A 15,212-nucleotide genomic window follows, 5' to 3' on the forward strand; every position below is an offset into this window, starting at 1 on the left:
GCTCCACCTCTCTTTTTCCACCATTTTCTCTGTGGCTATTACATCCTTTCTCATATCTGCCAACTATTTTTCACTTCTCAAGGTGATTGCCATAACTATTTCTTTTGTATTTGTCTTTGTGTTACTTGGCAAGGTATCTTGAGCTCTTCCGTTAATCATGCTTGCTAATTGACCCATCTGGATCTCCAAGTTCTTGATTGATGTTTGCTGGTTTTGCAACACTAGTTATTAATTCTGAATGGTTACTTCAGTCTTTGTTGCAAACTCTATTTGTGTTCTTGTGAATGGCTGTGATTATATCATCAAATGAGGGCTTCTTTTCTTAAGGCTAAAATCTTGGAGGAGGCCCGACCACATTCTGTTGATTCCTCCACAAAAAATTTGGATGATTTCTCATCCCAAGATTGTACGTGTTGGAGTATGAAGTATGGTGGTCTGCTCTGTCCAGCTATAAAGTTCATTTGCTCCATTTGATGCTTTGAAAAGGTTCTTTAAATAAACCCTACACATGAGAATTTACAATATTAACACTCATTTGATCAATTTTCTTAAATAAAAAAAATCAAACTTTACATTAACAGCAGTTAAAGCATTAATCTCATATAATCCAACATTTTTCTTGGGTATAAGTCTTTTTATTGGCCATTAATAACTGTTCATGGCCTTTTCTTCTGGTAGTTCATAATGATCATCTATGGACTTCCCCATTAAAACACCTCTAGTAGCTGGATTAATTGTGATCCTGGTTTGTTGGCTCAATCTGTTGTAAAAGGTTTGGACCAATAACCACTTAGGCAATCCATGGTGAGGACATCTTCTAATCAACTTCTTTAAGCACTACCACGCCTCGTACAACATCTCTCCATCCATTTGATAAAAACTTTTGATATCATTTCTCATCCTCGCCGTCTTGACTGGTGGAAAAAACTTAACCAATTTTTTTTTAGCTAAATCTTCCCATGTACTAATTGTACTTATAGGAAGAGAATGCAACTAATTCTTAGCTTTATCTTTTTTTTTTTTAAAAAAAGAAAAAAGCTAAGTCTAACTGTATCATTAAAAATATTATTTTGTTTAAAAGTATCACAAATTTTTAAAAAATTAAAGAGATGCGCAATAGGATTATCATTTAATAAATCCATAAACTAAATTAAGGTTTGAATCATCTGAATGATGATGTGTTTGATCTCGAAGTTGTTAGTATTGATACTCGGTCGAACAATGTTGGATGAAGCTCCTACAAGTGAAGGAGTAACAAAGTCCCTGAGTGCTCTTTTGTTATTCCCATTTCGAAACATCCCTTGTTCGTCCAATTTTTTCATGTTCAACCATCTCAACTCTTGTTTGTCTTTTCTGCTACCAAGCGTTCCATTCTCTCTCGATTCAGTTATCTACAAGTCTTTTTTTTATCTCTATATTTATAAGAAGTAGTTTTGCGTTGTTCGATCGACTCATATACCACCTGAAAAAAAAATAAACAGTGTAATCCGCTCACAAAAAAATAATATATAAAAACAAAATAAATAAACAAAACAAAAAAATCATGCTTAAATGAAAACAATAAATAAATAAAAATAAAAATAAATATGAAGTAAAATGAAATAAAATAAAATTTAAAATGTAAGTAAACTAAAAATAAGAAAATAAACTCTAGATTAATAATAGAAACCTTAGTATTGATACTAACAATCCCTAACAATGATGCCAAAAACTTGATGGGTGAATTCATAAGTGCACGAAATCGTTCAAGTAATAAAGTAATATGTAAAGTATTGTAATAGCCCGCCCATCGTTGTGCTTAATTAATTAGGAAAACGTTAATTGTTCGGGCTTTTGGTTGCATTAAACTCATTTAAATTGCACTGCATATTATTTATCGTAATTTATAAATCTAATTGATTTTTTAATTATTTTGCTTCTATTTAATTTTTATTTTTATTATTTAATTTGTATTTAACACTATTTATTTTAATTTTAGAAAATTGAGAAAAATCGAAAAAAACGACGAAACGGGAAGAAATCTCGTGGGGAAACAGAGCTACCTGCGCGGATGTCGCGCACATTGTGCACTTCCCATCAGCACGCACGGGACTTGAGCACAACGTGCATGTCCCACCCGCGTGCATGGCGCAAGAAGAGGTCCTATGCGTGTCTTCTTGCGCGTAGGCAGGCCATCCGCGCAATAGGCCTGCGCAGACAGGCCCTGCTTGCTTGGGGCACGACGTTTAACATGCCTAGGCCCTGCGCGTGTGGCGCCCTACGCGTGTAACGCCTTGCGCGCGCAGCAGGAGTCTTGTGCGCCTGCAAGCTAATCTGCAGTGTGCCAATCGGGGCACTGCTGCCTCGGGTAGTGCACCGCCATTATCTTGGGTGACGCACTACCGCTGCCAATGGAGAAGGCCCTCCTCCCTCTTTTTTCATGTCAAGCATCTTTTTTTCCTCTCTCTTACCAGATTTTACCATTTGGCACAAATTCGACAGTTTCAAAAGTCTACAAATAGGCCTTCCCACCCCATTCTTCCCCACACTTCCATTATTTCATTTTTCTAGAATTAGAGAGAGAAAAAGAGAGAGAGAGTGATCTAGTGAGAGAAGGAGGAAAAGAAAAGAGGAATGGTGAAGGAGAAAACATCAAAATTTTGGTAAAAAATTTAGTATTTCTTTCGACGTCTTAAGGGATATTTTTAGATAAAATAAAATTATTAAACATGATGATTGTGATTTTGCCTGCTTATATGCCCTTGCGTTTATAGTTCAGATAAGTTGAATTGTTCTTGTTTTCAAGCATGTTATGTGAATTATAGATACTTGATGATTTGCATGTGATAAAATATAATATGAAGCCAGTATTATTGCCTGGTAAAAATGAAGAATAAAAAAAAAGAAAAGAGAAAAGTTGAATGAAGCATGAATGGTGCGAAATATATATCTGTATTGACACGTATATTGCATCAAGTGTCTCGTTAAACTTTTTATCTCTGAGGTATATCTGTTCTTCTATCCCTTCGGGGTATCTATTTTCTCTTCCCCCATTTGGTTTGAAAAGACGTAAGAGGACCGCTTCTAGTGAATGACGACATACCCTTTGACAAGAGTGGTACACGAATATCTGTTAGGGGTCACCCTTGATTAAGTACTGTCGTGACTGTAGATATCTGATAGGGGTACTATGGCTGGTACGGTCATGGTTGTAGATCATACCATGGTTTGGCCAGGCGAAAATGGGCCTGAGTAAATTGCCATATCTATATCTGATCTGGTTATTCCACTTGGGTAGTTGGAAATCTGTATCTACTTTCAAAGATAGAAGTTGTAACAATTTTGCGAAGCGTGACACGAAAATTTGAGCATTTCATGATTTATTTGATTTTCTCTATTATCTTGCATGACGTATGCTTGATTTGTTCATATTAATGTAATATTTTTTTAATAAATAAATTATTTTCATAATGTAAAATCGGTCTACGAGGTGGCCAAATGGTAAGCTTTTAAGTTAAAATAATTTACCTTTAAAACCTTATGATGTTAATTTAATACTATTTTTTTTACTGAGCATATGAAACTTGCTCTTTCCATTCCTCCCTAGATGAGGAAGAAAATGAGGAACCGCAAGCTGACCTACCTTTGAAAATCTATGAGGATCCCGTGGATCCACAAAATTTGAGTGCATGATTACTTCCACACTCTGATTAGTTTAATAGCATAGTGAAAGAAGTGGCATTCTTTTGTGTTTTATTTTTTCTATTTTGTAGCCACTTCAGGCCTTAGTTATATGTATGTAATTGGAACTCATATATATATATATATATATATATATTTGCAAGGAATTTTTACTAATTATTTTGCTGAATAAAATTTTATCATGCACTCATTATTCTGAATCTATATCTGATACCCATTTGCATTAGCATCTGGGATGTCATCAGATGATATCCTAGTAGAATAATTATGGATCAAATCCCTTGCACTGAGGTCTTAGGTAAAAAAATCCCTTTAGAGTACCTAGGAAAAATAAGTCATCTTTTCAAAACTAGACCACCAACTCGTGTCTTCCTTTTTTTATAGGAATGACGCAAGGAAAACCATCCGTAGAGCGTACTGAGCAACCTGAAGCCCCAGATCACCCGACCAGGGCCGAATTTGCCGAACTCTTCCGAGCTATCTAAGGATTAACTGCAGTCGTAGGATAAAATCAAGCCAACCCTTTTCCACCTCCTGCCCTTGAATTTTGAAACACCGAAAGATCCATTTCCCACAACATAGCAGAGTTTAGGAAACTTAACCTCCCATACTTTGAAGGTGGCCTTGATCCCTTAGTAGCAAAAGACTGGATCCTACAGATAGAGAAGCTCTTCTTTATCCTAGACTTGATCGAGGAATAGAAAGTTCCCCTTCTAGCCTTCATGCTAAACGGCGAAGCAAAACACAGGTGGCAACTTAAAAAGGAAGTCTTTCCTACCCCTACCATTTGGGAAGTTTTCATGGATACATTCTTTGATAACTTCTTCCCTGTCTATGTTCAGGAAAAGAATGAGGAGGAATTTTAGGACCTTTGCCAAGGGAGTCTGACGGTTGCCCAGTATGCAGCCCGTTTTGTTCAACAATCTAGGTTTATCCCTCTAATGGTCACCCCCGAGAACTGAAAAGCTAGGAAGTTTCTCAAGGGTCTTCACGCAAACATCTATGATTGGGTCGCAATGTTGAGACCCAGTTCATATGCAGAGGTGCTTAAACATGCTTAATTGTCCGAAGATCTGATCTCAACCAAGAACCAATGCATTGCCCGAGTCTTTATTCAATAACAACCTTAGTAGCTTAAAAGGAGATTACCTGACTCAGTAAGTAGCCATCCTGATAAATAAACTAGAGTTGCCCTTCCTCTTGCTTTACCTCCTCCTACAATTCAACTTGCCCAACCTAACCAACATTGGCAGCATTATGGTCGCTTGCATGGTGACCTACCCTGTCGACGTATCAAGAATGCCTGTTATTAGTGCGGAAGCACCCAACACCTTATAAAGGACTACCTCCAGTGACCAAAGAACGTCACCTGACCTATAGTACAAGGTCGCATGTACCACTTGGATGAACTCAGTGCTCTTCCTACTCCTGTTCTTATCCACGGTATGTTTTCTAGTCATGACACTTCTACCAAGGCTCTGATCGATACAGGTGCTACTCACTCTTTTATTTTTCGTACATTTGCTTGTAATCTTGATTTTAGACAAGAACCTTTGGCAAAAACATTAATGGTAGAAACTCCCTCTAGGGGACTGCTAGAGGCTCATTATATATATAAAGATTGTAGGATAAAAGCTTCAGGAATAAAGGTATTTGTAAATATGATATTGTTAGATTTTGTAGGATTTGATGTGATATTAGGAATGGATTGGTTGGAAAAGTATAAAGCTATAATCAATTGTGAAAGTAAATTTATAACTTTACAATCTCTAAAAAAGGAAAAAAAATTTCATTATTATTTTTCATAACCTTTGAATGAACAGGAATATAGGTGCTGATCCTGCTGTGTGTGTCATACCAATTGTTTACAACTTTCCGAATATTTTTCCCATTGAACTTCTTGGTCTACCTCCCCCACGAGAAGCAAAGTTCTTAATTGAATTGCTACCCGAAACCCAGCCAATCTCGAAGCCTTCCTATCGTATGATTCGTGCTGAGCTAACAGAGCTGCAACATTAGCTTTTTGACTTTATTACCCAGAAGTTTATTTTTCGTAGCCATTCTCCTTGGGGCGCTCCGGTTTTGTTCGTGAAGAAAAATAATGGTTCCCTCAGATTCTATGTGGACTACTGAAAACGTAACCGAGTGATCATTAAAAGTAAGTACCCCTTATCTTGGATCGATGACCTCTTTGATCAACTATAAGGAACCACGGTTTTCTCTAAGATTGATCTTAGGACGGGATACCACCGATTGAGAGTCAGAGAAGAAGATATTATAAAGACTGCCTTCTGGTGTAGGTATGGTTTGTACGAGTTCAGGGTAATGTCGTGTGGATTAACCAATGCCCCTGCAGCCTTTATGAACCTAATGAACAAATTTTTTAGGCACGCACTAGATCAATACGTCATCATTTTTATTGATGACATTGTAGTGTATTTCAATAACCTTAAAGAACATACTAATTGAAGTGTTGAAGACTCTTCGTCGGAACAAACTGTATGCTAAACTGAGCAAATGCTCTTTCTAGTTGGATCGAGTTTCCTTTCTTGGACATATAATTTCGAGTGAAGGAATTTCAGTAGAATCCAAGGTGAAAACAATAGTAAACTAGAATCCGCCCACCAATGTGGCCGAGGTACGTAGTTTTCTTGACTTTGCAGGTTATTACTGACGGTTCATTGATGGATTTGCTAAGATTGTCACCCCACTGATTGGACTTACCTGAAAAGGGATACCATTCATCTAGAATTATGAGTGTAGTGACAGCTTCATGGAATTGAAGCATCGTCTCACCTCTGCTCCTGTGTGGATCCTCCCCGACAATACGGAAAGATTTTAGGTCTACTGTGATGCATCTCATATTGGCTTGGGGTGTGTCTTGATGTAGTATGATAGAGTAGTCGCTTTTGAATCCCGACAATTGAAACCTCATGAACAGAACTACCCTACCCACGATCTAGAGCTAATAACCATTATCTTTGCCCTAAAGATATGGCGTCATTACCTGTATGGTCACACCTTTGAAATTTATACTAACCATAAGAGTTTAAAATACATCTTTTTGCATGAGGAGTTAAGCATGATACAGAGACATAGGATGGATCTTTTGATGGATCTTTTGAAGATCATCTACCACCCCAGAAGAAAAAATATGGTCCTGATACACTAAGTCGAAAGGAGTTTGCTGTGACTATGGCCTCCAATTGAAAATTGATGGATGTTATGTAGTCTCTCCACCTTAGCTATTATGGCAAAGGCACCTATCTTGCCTAGATTTGAGCCCTACTGGATTTTTTTATGAAAATTTGGAAAGCTCAATCTATGGACTCAAAACTCACCAAGAATCTAGGTAAGTTCACTTCTAACGAATCTTCTGATTTTAGGATTTCAAATGATGGACTGTTCAGATTCTGGAACCGAATTTGGGTCCCTGTTGCTGTAAGGGCGGATGTTCTCAAGATTGCCCACGTTTTCAAGATATCTATCCATCCTGGAAGTACCAAAATGTATTAGGACTTGAAGCATTAGTATTGGTGGCCAGGAATAAAGAGGGATATAGTTGACTACATCTCCCGATGCTTGACTTGTCAGTGGATTAAGGCATAACATTAAAGACCCGGTGGTTTGTTATAAAGTCTTCTGGTTCCTGAATGAAAATGGGAGCATGTAACTATGGATTTTGTTACAAGATTATTCAGGACCTGTTATGGTCAAAATGTTATCTAGGTCATCATGGATAGACTGACTAAGATGGTCCATTTTTTACCCATCAAAACCACTGACTCCACTAGCAAGTTAGCCCACCTATGTTGATGAGATTGTTTGACTTTATGGTGTTCCCTCATCCATTGTGTCTGACCACGATCCCAGATTTACTTCCCATTTCTGGGATAGCTTCCAAGAAGCTTTGGGGTCTGAGTTGTATTTCAGTACCACTTATCATCCCCAAATAAATGGTCAGTCGGAACTTATGATTCAGACATTGGAAGACATGTTGTGTGCTTGCGCCCTCGAATTCAGTGATAACTGGTATGAGTATTTCCCCTTTATAAATTATTTACAATAACAGTTATCATTCCAACATCGACATGGCTCCGTATGAAGCACTATATAGAAGGCCTTGTCATTCTCTGACTTGTTGGAGTGAAGTCAAAAACCAGCTGTAATGGCCCCGAAAATTAAAAGGAAATGTATATATATTTATTCTAAGTGCGGAAGCGAAATAAAATAGATTATGATTAACATCCCTTACACAATAACCAAAACGAATTAAAGTATGAAAGAATAAACTAACTTAAAGGAAATACTATAAATGAATGTTGTAAGGAAAACTAATAAATTCTTTGGCTTCTACTCGTCGTCTTCCTGCAGAACGGGCTCGGAACCAACTCCTCCTGATCTGAAATGGTTAAGTAAGGAATGAGCTACACTAGCCCAGTAAAAATATCACACTATCTCACTGTCACAGAAGTAAATGTTGGTAGAAAACGAAAACAACCAATGAAGTATAATTTATAATAAACTCATTTATCAATAATAAAACCCTTTACTATCCACCTACCTCGGTGAGATTCATGAAAACAATTTATGAAAACAATTACATCATAAATATCATAAGATCACGCATACTCTGCAACTTAACACATATCATGCTTTTGTATTTCAATCATCAGGCAACAATTACCCCCTTTTTTATCAGCCTACTAGTATCCATAGAGATCTATAGGGGGTCCCCGCTACACGTGAACCATTCACATTAATAACTTAATTCCAGGGCCGTCCCCATACCCCGTCTGGTATGGGCGCCAAAACTATAAACCTCAATACCCCGTCCGGTATGAGGGTGAAACGGGCCGTCCTCATACCCCATTCGGTATGGGCGCCAAAACACATAAAGTCTCCATACCCCGCCCGATATGAGAGACCACGTTCCCGGTAGGGTTCCCTATGGACCTGGTCCGCCACCATCTCCCAGGATATCTAGTGAGGCTGTCGACATTATCCATTATCAATTCACATACCTTTTTACTATTTTTCTTAATCTCAATTATCCAATCAAATACAAACACGTAAACCAGTAATGGACACCAAACAAGGCAACACAACATCGGGTTCACAATAATTCAAAGCATAATAAATGAAACTGTGATTCATGCATACGAAACTATAGAATAAACACATCAGGAACCATACTGCATTCAAAATTGTAAAATAAATCAAACAACATTTGACCGAAAATATATCAGATTCGGGCTCTATTAGCAACCTTAATCAATTATACATATCTATTAGTTCATAAAATACCGTTTTATCATTTATTAGGCTTTAATACCGTGATTGGAAATAGGGTGAGAGATGCTTACTTGTTTTCAGAATCTGAAATCAGGTTCTCACTACGCCTACGGGCAGTCCCTAGATTCCCTGAATTTTTCTTCGGAAACTGAAACACACTTCCGGTACCTACACATGTCCCAAAAAAATCCCAAATCAGACCCAAGGCCCTTTCGGCCAATTTCGAAATTTTGGCACGGCAGCGATCTGCCTCGGATTGGTCGTTTTCGGCCAAATTTGCATTGGTTCCTGTGATAAAACACCCCTAGGGCCCTCGGTGGGCTAAAAAATTCTAGAAAACCAAGACTTACCAGCGGCGAAGCTCTCGGGTACGGCGGCTCCTCCGGCGCGAGTTGCGATTCGGTGTTTTGCTCCGGTCAACCTGTAGAGAAAAGGACGGTGGTCACAGTGGTATAAAATTACATCGAATGGGAAACGGGAAGGGCCTCATCGGAGGCAAAAATTGAGGAAACTTTTGGCGGCGCCGCTGGACTTCGGCAGTGTTTTTCGGCCAATCGGCTGGTGATTTGGCTCCGATTTGACCACAGAAAAATTTGGCATCAAAAAATGAGCCAATGAGAGAAATTTTACCTCGTTTGGCGGCTAAAAAGTCCTCCGGTGTGGTGGCCGGTTCCTCCGGTGGCTGGGTCGTCTTCTTCGGCGAGGGTTCTGGCGGCTAGGGTTTGGGGTTGGGTGTGGATGCAATTATTTATAACCCTCCCTTTTTTATTCTTTTGCCTACTCTGAGACGTATGAATGTTCTTTCTAATTTTAACTATTTTAGACGTGGTCTCCTCTACCAACTCCGGGCTGAAAAATCTTCTATCGCCCACTTCTTCCCAACAAATCGGTGATCTGCACAGGCGCCCATATAACGCATCATATGGAGCCATTTAGGACCAAACTTAGTTTAGGAGAATATTGAGAAGGTTGCAATCATCCATAAGAACTTAGTCACTGTTTAGAGCCGTCAGAAGAGTTACGCCAACAATCATAGGTGACCCTTGGAGTTTGCTGTGGGAGATTAGGTCTTCCTCAAGGTTTTCTCCTATAGGGAAAATATGCGATTCGAGAAGAGAGGGAAGTTAAGCCCTCATTATATGGGATCTTTTTAGATCATCGAGCACATTGGACCTGTGGCATAGTGCCTCGCTCTATCTCGAGAATTACGGGTCTATATGATACCTTTCATGTCTCGATGCTTAAGAGGTACCACCCTGATCCTTCTCATATTATTCCTCGCGATGAGGTGCAGGTACAAACCGACATGACTTATGAGGAGGTTCCCATAGAGAATCTTGGGTGGATCGATAAGGTCTTGTGTAACAAGACGATTCCCATAGTGAAGGTGTGATGGCAACATCACACCCTGAAGGAAGCCACGTGGGAGTTGGAGAGCAAGATGAAGGAGAAGTATCTGAACCTGTTCGAAACAAATTTAGGGACCAAATATTTTTAAGGCGGTGGGGATGTAACACACACCCCCCCCCCCATCATTGTGCTTAATTAATTTGAAAAGCCTAATTGTTCGGACCTTTGGCTGCATTAAACTTATTTAAATTACACCGCGTATTATTTATCATAATTCGTAAATTTGGTTGATTTTTAATTATTTTTCTTATATTTAATTTTATTTAATTTTTATTTTTATATTTATTATTTAATTTGCATTTAACTTTATTTAATTTAATTTTAAAAAATAGAGAAAAATAAAAAAAAAGGCAAAACAGGAAGAAATCTCGTGGGGAAGCAGAGCTGCCAGTGCAGATGCTGCGAGTGCGTGTGCGCTAACCATCCACGCGCACGACGCGGGGATAAGTCCTGTGTGCATATTGTCGCACGCAGACAGGCTATTCGAGCGTCACCTCACGTGTGGACAGGCACCGCACACTGTGCGCACGCCGTCCGTGCAGCAGGCCTGCACGGATAGGCCTTGTGCACTTGTGGCCTATATGCGCAGTAGGAGGCCTGTGCACCAACAGGCTAGCCTGCAGCGCGCTGGCCAGGGCACTGCCACCTCGGGTAGTGCACCGTCGTCACCTCGGGTAGGCATCCCTGCCGCCAGAGAGGAGGCCCTCCTTCCTCGTTTTTTATGCCGAACATCTTTTTCTATTCTCTCTTCATCGGATTTTACCACTTGGTGCGAATTCGACGGTTTCAAAATTCTATACATAGGGCTTCCCTCTCCATTCTTCCCCACATTTCCATTCTTCTATTTTTTAAAATTTAGAGAGAGAAAAGAAGAGAGATACTAATCTCGTGAGAGAAGAAGGAAAAGAAAAGAGGACAGTGAAGGAGAAAACATCAACACCCTATTTGGATCTTGGTGAATGATATGAATTTAATGTATGGTACTCCACGGGTGTGAGAAAATCATATTTGTTTCAACTACCAATGGTAGCAAACGGTATCTGAGCGGAAAATTTGGGATGAATTTTAAAACAACCGAATCGGTGGTATGTGACTAGTAGGTTACTTTTTTTTTCCTTATACCCTCATATAATATACTTAATTTTATTTTTATCCTCACAAATTATTATTTATTTTATTAAATATAAAAATTTAATTTAATTATGTGTAATAATTATTTATTTAAATACAAATGTAATTATATTGGTAAATAATTTATTTATTTTTCATTACATACTTCTTATATATCATTTACTACTACATATAATAGGTAGGTTAAATTAGTAATTTAACTGAAAATATAACCATATCATCCTATCAACCAAATAAAAATATACCATTAACATATATTAATATACAATCATCCAAGTATAAAAAATTTTGTCATTTACATCCTGTGTCATTACTATCCAATCACTGCTATTGTAGTGCCCGGACCGAGAAGAAAAAAAAAAAAAAAAGGCCACGTCGGCAGCCACGTCAGCAGGCCCGGTCAGCAGTCCCGGCCAACCGGGGCCTGCCACGTGGCAAGACCACGTCGCTCCGGAACGGGCCACGTTGGCGATCCGCGTGGGCGCGATCGGACGGCCCAGATACAATCGCACGGACGGCCCAGATTCAATCAAAAACGAACGGCCCAGATTAAAACAAAATGGACGGCTGAGATCAAAAGGCTAGGGGTTATAAATAGAACCCCCACACCAGACCACAAACCCTAGCCGCCTGCCGCTCGCCGGAGAAGACGAACCAGAGGCCGACCGCCGCCACCCGCCGCCGCACCGGGGAAATTTTCGACCGCTGATCGAGGTAAATTTCATACCCCCGACTCGTTTTTCCACGTTGATTCCTCCTGTGGCCAAATCGAAGCCAAAATCCCAGCCAAACGGCCGGAATATGCGGCCGAAGACCAGCGGCGCCGCCGCGCCCCCTCTAGGTTTTTGCCTCCGACGAGGCCCTTCCCGGCCTCTGTTTGATGCAATTTTTATATCACCGTGATCACCATTCTTTTCTCTACAGGTTGACCGGAACCGAATCACCAAACCACGAACCTCGCCGGAGAGCCGCCGCACCCGAGAGCGCCACCGCCGGTAAGCTCCGCTTCTCCGTGATTTTTTGGCCCCCCGAGGGCCCTAGGGTTGTTTTCTCGCAGGGACTGATGCGAATGTGGCCGAATTCGGCCGAAAACGGCCGAAAACAGCCAACCCCAGGCGAATCGCCACCGCAAGCGGCGGCGCCGTCGCCGGAGCACGGCGGAGCCGCCGTGCCGGAGTTGCGATATTGGCCAAAAAGGGGCCCTGAGCCTAATTTGAGATTTTTTGGAACACGTGCAGGTACCGTTAGTGTGTTTCAGTTCCCCGGGAAAAATTCAGGGAAAATTAGGGACGGCCTGTAGGCGCACTGTGAATCGTATTCGGATCCCGAAAACAAGTAAAGACCCCTCACCCTATTTCCTATCACGGTATTAAAGTTCAAAATGATAAAACGGTATTTCTTGAATTAACGCATGTGTGAAATTGCTTGAGGTTGCTAATGGAGCCCGAGTCTAGTGTGATTGATGATTTACTGTTATTTGGCCTGTTTTACAGCTTTAAATGCATTATGAGGTTTGATGTGTTCATTTTATAGTTTCGAGTGCATATATTACTGTTTTATTAATTATGGGTTGAATGACTGAAGAACTGATACTGTATGTTGTCTGTTTGGCATGAATTACGATTTGCTTGTTTAAATGTGAATTGATGATGCTTATTGAGGAAAAGGAAAATGAAACATTGTGTAGACTGATAATTGTATGATGGGGTCAGCCTGACTAGATATCCTGGTAGATGGTGGACGGACCGAGTCCGTAGGGAACCCTACCGGGATTGTGGTCTCACATGCCGGACGGGGTATGGAGATCTTATGGTTTTGGCGCCCATACCGGACGGGGTATGGGGACGGCCCGTTTCACCCTCATACCGGACGGGGTATTGAGGTTTATGGTTTTGGCGCCCATACCGGACGGGGTATGGGGACGGCCCTGGAAATTGATTATGAATGTTAAAGGTTAACGGGTAGCGGGACCCCTAGGGACCCCCATGGATACTAGTAGGCTGGTAAATGAGAAAAGGATATGTTGTATAATGATTGAATTACAAAAGGCGTGATAAGTGCTATGTTTTACAGCTTATATTATTCCATGATTGTGATAATGTTATTGTTTTCTTATATTGTTTCATGAATTCCACCGAGGTAAGTGGATGGTAAAGGTTTTATCATAAATAAAAGGATTTGTTGTAAATCATGCTCCATTGGTCTTTTGTGTTTTTCTACCCACCTTTACCTTCGTGACGGTGAGATATCGTGATGTTCTTACTGGACTAGTGTAGCTCACTCCTTATTTAACCATTTCAGATCAGGAAGACATGGTTCCCGAGCCCGTTCCGCAGGAGGACGACGAAGGGGATGCCTAGAGACTCTGTAGTCATACTCATAGTTTTATTTTCGAGTTTCTCTTTTAGTTAGTTTAATCTTTTATATTTTAAGTACGTTTTTGGTTTTCGTGTAAGGGATGTTAACTGAAATTTTGATCTCGCTTCCGCATTTTATGTGTTTAAATACTCATTTCATTTTTTCACATTTCCGGGGTCGTTACAGCTATTACCATACATTAATTAACCATCACTAAAATTTATCCAAATAGGGTGCAAAGTTTCGGTAAGGAATTTAGTATTTATTTTAACGTCTTAAGGGATATTTTTAGATAAAATAAAATTATTAAATATGATGATTGTAATTTTGCTTATTTGTATGCCCTTGCGTTTTTAGTTCAGATACATCGTTGTTCTTGTTTTCAAGCATGCTATGTAAATTATAGATAGTTGATGATTTGCATGTAATAAAATATAATATGAAGTCGGTATTATTGCCTGGTAAAAATAAAGAATAAAAAGGAAAAAAAAAAGAAAAAAGTGGAATGAAGCATGAATGATCCAAAATATATATTTGTATTGACATGCATATTATATCAAGTGTCTCGTTAGGTCTTTATCTCTGAGGGGTATCTGTTCCCCTAGCCCTTCGGGGTATCTGTTCCCGTCTACCTCATCTGGTTTGGAAAAACGTAAGAGAACTGCTCTCAATGGATGGCGGCGTACTCTCTGACGAGAGTGGTAATGCGAATATCTGTTTAGGGGTTACCCTTTGCTAAGTACTGTCGTGACTGTAGATATCTGATATGGTTATTATGGTTGGTACGGTCGTGATCATTGATCGCACCATAGTTTGGATAGCCAGAAATGGGCCTGAGCAAATTTTTGTATTTATATCTGATTTGATCATTCCATTTGGGTAGTTGGAAATCTGTATTTGCCTTCAGATATGGAAGTTGTAACGACTTCGCGAAGTATGACACAAAAATCTAAGCATTTCATGATTTATTTAATTTTCTCTATTATCTGCCATGATGTATGTTTGATTTATTCATATTAATGTACTGTTTCTTAATAAATAAATTGTTTTCATAATGTAAGATCAGTTTACAAGGTGGTTAAATAGTAAGCTTTTAAGTTAAAATAATTCACCTTTAAAATCTTACGATGTTAATTTAATACTGTTTTCCTTACTGAGCATATGGAACTCACTCTTTCCATCCCCTCATAGATGAGGAAGAAAATGAGGAATTGCAAGTTGACCTACTATTGGAAGTCTATGAGGATCTCGTGGATACACGAAATTTGAGTGCATGACTGTTTCCACACACCTGATGAGTCCAATAGTATAGTGAAAGAAGTGGCATTCTTTTGTAT

General features: G+C 39.5%; 1 non-coding gene across 1 annotated transcript; it reads left to right on the forward strand.

The window, feature by feature from the left end:
• The first annotated feature begins 796 nt into the window (after window positions 1-796).
• On the forward strand, window positions 797-903 carry LOC148253809 (small nucleolar RNA R71). The gene has a single exon (XR_015820847.1). It is a non-coding gene; the product is annotated as a small nucleolar RNA R71 (small nucleolar RNA).
• The last annotated feature ends 14,309 nt before the right edge of the window (window positions 904-15,212 follow it).

Source organism: Carica papaya, chromosome 5 (assembly GCF_054855325.1).
Source record: "Carica papaya isolate Zhongbai chromosome 5, ASM5485532v1, whole genome shotgun sequence".
Taxonomy (NCBI): domain Eukaryota; kingdom Viridiplantae; phylum Streptophyta; class Magnoliopsida; order Brassicales; family Caricaceae; genus Carica; species Carica papaya.